Below are 8,863 nucleotides of genomic sequence, written 5' to 3' on the forward strand. Positions count from 1 at the left end.
CATACATTATGTTATGTTAAAGCTTTCTTTGCATGGAAATAAGTTAACTATCATAGCATTTTGTTGGAAGCACTATCATTTTCCAGTGGTTTGATAATACATGTCTGTTTTTTTGACATCTCTCCTGAGGGGCGATGTCATATGGCTTTGCTTATGAATACCATATAAGTGTATTGGTGGTTAAGTGTGAACTGAGCTGATGTAAAAGATCAGTGGTGTTGGAGTGACAGTAAAGAGACAGAGGAGGAGAGAGAGGAAGATGCATGGGAGTAGCAGCAGCTCCCACGCAGGCAGGAGAGTCACGATCCGTCACCGTACAGCACTCGCTCCTCTGCTCAAACCCACATATAAACACGCCAACCACAACTCACAGGCAATCTCACATTCACTGCATATACGGAGGTCAAGTCAATGACTGAACAATCAATGTTCAACATGCAAATGAATACCAATGAAGCCTTTGGTTTAGAGCTGCAGCGATAGTCGATTGAGTTGTCCTTTGACAGAAAATTAAACGACAACTATTTTGATCATCAATAGAAAAAAACTGAAAAGCTGAGACTTAAATGTAAATACTTCCTGGTCTATTTTGTCCTTTATAATAGTAAACTGAATATTTTTGGGTTGTGAACTGTTGGTTGGGATAAAACAAAACATTTTAGGCTGCATCTTGGAGTTTGAGCAACAGCGACTGAAATCCTTCACCATTTTCTGACATTTTAAAGACCAAATAAGTCATCAGTTAATTGAAACAATACTTGACAGATGAATCAATAATGGAAGTAATCAGTAGTTGCAGCCTTCTTACGGTTTGTAAGCAACTGTTGTTATAAATTCAGTAATTTATTCCCCATTTTGCTCGATGTGTGACCCAATAAACTGCTTCTTTATGACTTCTATAGATCAATAAGCTGCAGCAGAATGATAACATGCCAAACACACACGTCTGCACATACTGAGTGTGCAGACGTGTGTGTGAACACATGAAAACACACACACACACACACACACACACACACACACACACACTTGAAATACATGCAAGCAAATAAAATCACGCTCAAACACAGGCTCACATTCTTCGCCAGGGATGTTGGCTTAACTGAAATGGATTAGCATGTAATTAATTGCCTGCCATTCCACTACAATTACAGAAAATTAATTAATCCCTCTCTTTTTAAATTGTGATCACACAAACTACAGTAGTTTCCTTTGGCTCATTCAAGCTTTATTATGAAAGCCATCTTGCTGCTTATCTAAACACCCATAGTCGTACCGGTCAGCCTCATGACAGAGACTTACAAAACAATAATCATACTCCACCGCCAACTGAAGGCAACAGATCAGAGTGTGTGAAGTCATTCAGTTACTCAGGCAAAAAGCCTCTGGCAGGTCTCCCTGTGAAATAAGTTGTTTGCAGTGGGTAGTGTTGAGTTGGTTTGTTATCTGACATATCTGAAGCATTTAACTAAGCAGGAACAAAAACTATTAACTGGTGGACCTCATGCCTCTCTATATAAGCTCATTTTCTACCAACTTGGAACAATTAATTAATAGAATGAAATGTTTAAAAAGTCTTATCTTTGCTCCCATAATGTCAATTTATTAGTTTAACACAGACCAACAAATGAAAAAACTTCTGCAATATGTGTTCAAAGTAATAAGTGTAATACTCGTTACATGTATGTTCATGTAAATAACATGTTATGTGATTCATTCTTGGTTTCATTACTGAATCTGGAATATTGGGAATCTAATGCAGTCAGGGTTAAAGTCCCCGTCCACTCAAAAATGAGTTTTTCTTCTGGTTCCTAAATTGGATGTTTAAGCTTCACTGCTTCACTTCACAGTTTGACACCAGAAGTAATGGAAAGTTTCTCTTTGCTAATTCATCATTGGAAATATGATTGTAATGAAGCCGTTCTAAGAGCCAATCGATATCCACAATTCAACTTACATAAGTGAGATGTGGAAACTTGACGCCTCCAGTCCAAAGTCAATTCAATTCAATCCAGTTTTATTCATAAAGCGCCAAATTACAACAAAAGTTATCTCAAAGCACTTTTCACATAGAGCAAGTCTAGACTGTACTCTTTAATTTAATTCACAGAGACCCAACATTACCTCATGAGCAAGCACTTGGCAATGGGGACAAGGAGACTCCCCATCAGGAGACATTTTTAACTTTTGAAATGCACAATATTTGCATATTTATATAATCTGGAAAGTTTAATGAGGTAGAAGAGAAAATGTGATTTGTGGTGGTAATTATACTTTTGTGTGATAAAAACATTGTTGTTCCATCCAAGCTGAATATAACACGTCTGGAAGAGATCTTTAAACTTTTTTAACAAGCATTTATACCCATTTGTCATTTAAAGAGTTTCATTCTATCGATCCCTTTGTGGCATTAAGTGCTGCTTTCAACTCTTCCGTTACTAAAGTGAGAGTCGTGAGTCTCTGTGTGTAAACCAAATTAAAGTGTAAGCATCCAATACAATTAGGTTGGAGAATAGAGCCACAACCGATGATTACTTCCATTATTAATTAATGCTGCTGTTTATTTTCTCAATTAATAAATAATAATTTTAAGTCTGTGAAATGCTGCCTGGCTAACAGTGCAGAGCCAGAGACGACAAAGCAAAACAGCAAATCATTTTGAGAGGGTAAAACCAGCAACAGTTTTTGGCGTTGTTTTACTTTTTTTAGATCATCAATCAATTCTCAAAATTGCTGCCTGCTAATTTTTCTCTCAGTCAATGCGTTGACTAATTGTTTCAGCTCTGGATTGGAGGCTGGATTTCAATTACATAAACAAAGAAAGCACCACAGTTTTTGGAGCTCACACAAAAAGGTATTTGGATGGATGGATGTGAGCTGTGTGTGTGTGTGTGTGTGTGTGTGTGTGTGTGTGTGTGTGTGTGTGTGTGTGTGTGTGTGTGTGTGTGTGTGTGTGTGTGTGTGTGTGCGTGCTGATGAAAGCAGTCTGGTCAGATCTGTTCCTTACGTCGCACAACAGATAGTACACAACATGGCAGCACAATTGCTCATTAGGCAGAATTGACTGTGTCTGTCAAGCACCTGTGTTTGGGAGGGGGGGGGGTGAGGCTGCCAGCCATATGTTTCGGGACTGTAGAGGATGATTGATGCCCTCGTTGTACATCAGGTGTTAAAATCCCAGACACCCAAGGGTTTTCATTTCAGTTCTTTCTCTCATTTGTTTTCCTTTTCCTTACTACTTCCTATAGTTACTAGAGGAAATAGCAGAGGGGGAAGGGCCCGGAGGTGGGTTGGCAGCTCTCCAGAAGACAGTCGATCAACGGACATGTATCACATAACGGTGCCGTTACCTTCCACTGCAGCCTACTGGAACATGTAGAAGACGTGAACAGCTGGTGCCAGATACCCTCTATAGCACCTGACGAGTGTGATGCTATCTACTTGGCAGAATTAGGCCGCCTCACAGAGCAATAATTACAACAAGAGATCTTAATCTCAACGGTGAGACTGAAAGCAAAGGGAAACTGGGGGGGAAATCTCTCTGATGATAATGCCCCGGTCACGTAGGCTCTCTGAAGTCAACCCCCCCCTGCCTCCCGCCCCTCTTACCAACCATCCAACCCCTTATTCGTCACCCCTAGAAGTCACCTTGACAGTGCCCTTCACGCCCCTCCATCACTACACAGCCTGCGTGTGACAGGGCGGATCCTAAAGAACCGTTTATTCAATTCAGACTCGCTGAAAGCTGCAGGCGTTTTAAAACACACTTTAGTGAATGACTCTGAATTAAAAAGACTTGTTTGCTTGAAACATAAGACTAGTATTACATGGTGAACTCATACAAATTCTGTTTCCCGCTCGGTCTTTGCTTTTCACATCTGATTTGGATGCGAATCAGTGCATGAAATTAAGTAGAAGAATAAGAAGTAATTACGCACACAAAAACAAAATCCAGCTAAAATTACACTTGATTGGTGCAAAATTCTTATCGACACAAATCTGTCTCAATCAAAATACACAGCGATAATTTGCAGTGGAATTACTTCACCAATTACACACGTTCAGATAAGTTCACATTTGATTAAACATGTTTTCAACAAATATGAGAAACCAGTAGGACAAAATTAGTCCTGTGCAAAGAGAATTTGAGTTTAGAGTAAAAAAAAAAAAAAAAGTTGTGTAAATGGTGGAGTAACATCATTTAGCCAGTGTCATGGAGTAAGACGGACTCAAATGCACTTTTTATTCTCTGTTTGTAAGCTTAAAACCTGCATTTATTCTCTGGCTGAACTACAAAGCTCAAGGCGGAGTAAGTTATCATGAGGCAGGGACCCTGGGAGTCTTAGTTTAACCTCGTCTGCCCTAATGGATGCTGGTAAATTGCATTGTTTTAGCAAAGAAAATTGGGGCCCTGCTCAGGACTACAGAAAGAGGAAGAGCTGCACAGTCCTCCTAGTTCATCTGAGCACCATGCTTCTCACTTTTTCTCCCTCTCCCTCTTCCCTCTGTCTCTCTCTGCGGACGGCACTCTGCCACTTTGGATATGTCACGGGCAATAAGGATGAAAAATTGAACTGCTCTTTGGGTCCCCAGTCAGCTTGCCGGCTTGGTCCTCCACCTTCACATGCCTGAAGGAGGCCGAGCTCCGCACTCACAAAACAAAATGGGATTTAACAAGGCCGGAATCACTCACAATGCCTCAGTAAATAGCCAGTGAACCCTGCCTGAACCAGCAATGGCAGGCGAATACAGACTTTAACATAAGAGTGTGGAGTGAGAGGTTGGACTTTGACAGTGCGGGGAGGATTGTAGCGGTTTGAATCTACAATAAAATACAAATGGAACAACCAGGTTACATCAAAACATATGAGCCAAAGTCAACATGAGTGATATATCTGCTTCGCCACAGTGGAGCATGTGTGCTGTGATAACTAATCTCTTTCAATGCACCATTTCAGTTAGAGTCCTCTCTTTATTTTTCTTACTTTGTGTTCCAGCTTTTTCACTCAGACTCTTCAGGATGACGCGTGCACTCTGCAATTTCTGTTATTTTTAGACTGTAGATGTGTGAGAAGTATTTCATGCATGTGGTTTTGTCTCCATTTGCCATATTGTGTTAAATATTTCCCCATTATAGTCGTGGCATTCATTTCAGACATATCATACCTGCCCTAGTATTTCTGGATGTGGGCTGCAACTGTTTCACTGTAGATTTATCTGCCAATTAGTTTGTTAATGAATTGTTAGTATTATGTCTATACAGTGTCAAATGATGAAATGTGCCTAAATGTACAAACAATCCAAAAACTAAAGCTATTCAATTTACTATCACAGAGAGTAAAGACCAGAAAACCATCAAATATTCACATTTGAGAAGCTACAAGCAGTAATTGTTCTTGCATTTATGCTTATGTTAATGACATCAACATTTTCAAAGTAGTTGCCAATTAATTTTCTTTCATAATGGACTAATCGTTTCAGCTCTCTCTCATTCTGAAAATGAATTTGTGCTCACATGGCAGCAAGACTGAAGTTCAAAAACACTACTTCTACCGTAGCAGTCCTAATGTATGTTTATTGGGCCTCTAAATTGGCAATAATTATGTACGTGCTTGAATTTCAATAGGCTATAAAAGCAGGGTATGTACAGGAACACTCACCGCACATGTGACTTCATCATATTTCCATATTAACATCCGTGTGGGCATGTGTTGATGTGAAACAACAAAGTCTCAAGTCCTCTTTAGTGCTTGGTAATCAGCATGAGAAATAGTTGCCGTCAGATTCCCAGACGACACATGATTCATCTTGTTTTTCTTCTTCTAATAACACAGCTTGTATAATGGCAGGTGGATGTAGCGTATAGTCAGCTGGTGATTCTACCAGCTGACCAGCCCCCCCCCCCCCCCCCCCGAAGTTAAGGTAAAATCAATAAGACATTATTTCACCCATATGTATCAGAGCCATATGTAATCCATTGTCACGGTGTGAAGGCACGCACACGGCTACGCTTGCCGCAGAACAATCTGCATAACTGACAGCTCGCTGGTTTCCGTACAGTACGTCTAAACAGTAGGTGCATCCATAAATTGGTTCTTTAAGCAGCAGAGTGTCCTCAAGGGTCAAAGCAGACGTTGCTCATTTCTATTCATGTATTCACAGCATCAGCCTCTTTGTGAGTTTAGAGTACACTTTGGGTTTGAGTTGAAAACATTTCCAGCCAAACAAGCTTTAATCAAAACAGCCAAATATGCAATTAAGCAGGCTTCAGCATCCCCACACAAAGCAAAATAACTACTTTGAAACAGATTACATTGCATTTTCGTTCAAGATGGTGCGTCATCTTCCATCATCGTGACCACTGTATGAAAAACATATGTTTTATTATTACACTGCAACCTGAAAGTGCTCCTTGTGATAAACTTTCTATTTAGAAGATGCACACAGACAGATTCTAAGCAGTAAAGCTGTTTGTGGCAAAAGTATTGAAAGCTCATAGGGAACAAAAAATGATAACACACTTTATGCTCCATTAAATTTATGTTCAGATGAATTCCCAGTGCAATAACCAAACGATAAAATAGGTTTAAATGAATCTTACATTATCTCTGTGGGGAATATAGCACATCAAGAAATGGTAGAAAACATCAAAGGAAACGAGAAAATAAATATGAACACGGCATAGCAGAACAAAACAACTAAAGTTTTAACATAGATGTACAACTGTGGAAAATAAATGACTTGTGGTGAGAGAAAAATACGGAACAAGAACATATTTTTTATAGTTGTTGACATCAAGTTACTGTTCTTGGAAGTGGATGATATTTTAGCAAAAAAATAGACATATTTAGTGTTTCCATAAAAAAGAAACACAGACTAACCTTTAACTCAACGATGTCTGCTGCAGTGTCTCTTTAAATGCTTCCTCCACTCTCACCAGCAGTCGCTAAGATCTGGGGGAGATGAAAATGGAAAAATAAGAGCATGTTTGCGCAACTGAATGAAAAACAGTAGTCTATCTTCTGCTGGTTCTCACAGTCAGCTCCGGCTGTCCCTGAGGTGCTTCCAGGGGGCTCCTCCTTTTAAAATGATGCTAAAAGGAAATAACTACAGGTCTACAAGACAAAGAGCACAAGCCTGCTTTGTATTTGAAATCATGGGATAATTGCAACTCACAATGGGCTCAAACAACTGTATCCAGGAACTAGGCACTGATAAATAAGCCTACGTCTTTTTGCCCCTGTTGATTGTTCCATGAGCTCAGTAATCTGTGCATGTCAGTGGTGGGGTGGCAGATATCCATTATTGATGGACTGTTTTCACAGACAATTGGCCATTTTCAGTGAACGGTCAGTAAAGATCAGCCATGTGTTGGAGAACCAGTACAGAGAGCAGCTGGGGATCTCCTCCCAACAGATGCTGCCTGCTGTAGAAGTGCAGGAGGCTTTCCAGTGCAGCCCTGGTGGGGGAATGTGGGGGTCTGGGTGCTATCTGCCCTCAAAACTGCTACTGTGGATTACTCTAATGAGGATATCAATGCAGTGTTAAGTCTTTCAAATGGGTTTTAAGCTTTAGTAGTGAAATGAAAAGTTGATTCATGGAATAGATTGATATCTTTGGATTTGGGACTGCTAGTCAGACAAAATACACAATTTAAAGACATTTGTTCCTACTGTGGAAATCTGTGATAGCATTTTCACATTTTTCTGACAATTTGTACTTGAAATGGTTAGTCGAAAATCCTTACAAGTAGCTGTTGCCATAATGGAAATGGAAACTAACATACTGTAACTGTAAAAGCACATGACAGACTATAGGAAAGCACATGACAGACTATAGGAAAGCACATGACAGGCTATAGGAAAGTAAATAAGTAGTATCCAAAATGACAGGGGTTCATCATCTGGGGAGCATGAAAGCATTCAGTAAATTTTAAAATAATTTAACAAGTAGATTTATTATGTGGAAATAGACATTTTGGCCTGATAGTGATGTCAAAAGAAAGGTTTCCTTCCTTCTAGGAATTCTGAATATGCACAGGAGATTTTATGGAAATCTGACCACTGTTTTTTAGATACCTAGTCATAGATTAAAGTGTTCATTGAGGGTAAATAATGATGTAAAACTTGATAAAAGAACATGATGTTAGCAAATCATCACCTGTGGGTCATGAATTATTTTGACAATTATCATGAACATTTCTAGATAATCTGGCCAACATCCCTGTTTTAAGGTCCCACCACTAGTGGAGAACAAATATCCACCACTCTGTGCTGCAGTTGTGTGAATGTGGTATGACTACTGATGATTTACCATTCATTATCCCCCTCATACTGTGAAAAGTGTATTTACCGGCCAACTGATGCACAGATTAGAAGCCATTACCTCTATTTGGCAGGAGTATAAAGGAAACGGCGCATTCATTCACATTCCAATGCACCTGTCATGCCTTATCAGAATACAAAATTATGATGGAAAGTGAAAAGGTAAGTAAATACAATTTTACATAGCAGCAGACAAATTCAAACATATTCAAATTCATTATGCTGGTGTGTGATTCTTGTCTTAATTTTCCCCGTAGATGGTCAAATCAGTGTATGAGTTTTAAAAAATTATGGTATTATGAAGCATATAGGTTTTTTTATCATAGATTATGCTATAATGTCCATGCACTCATTCAATGACTCATTCAGTAACATTTAATATTTTAAAAAAAGCTGTTACTGATGCTTTACAAAGCAGGGTTTATTCTATTTGTTTTTTGCAAAATATTCAGGAACATTTTGTGCCAGTTTTTATGGGTGTTCACATGTCATCCCATTTTATTTTCCCCTGATAGCATCATTTATTAGCTGCTTATTGG

Source organism: Scomber scombrus, chromosome 22 (genome assembly GCF_963691925.1).
Source record: "Scomber scombrus chromosome 22, fScoSco1.1, whole genome shotgun sequence".
NCBI lineage: Eukaryota > Metazoa > Chordata > Actinopteri > Scombriformes > Scombridae > Scomber > Scomber scombrus.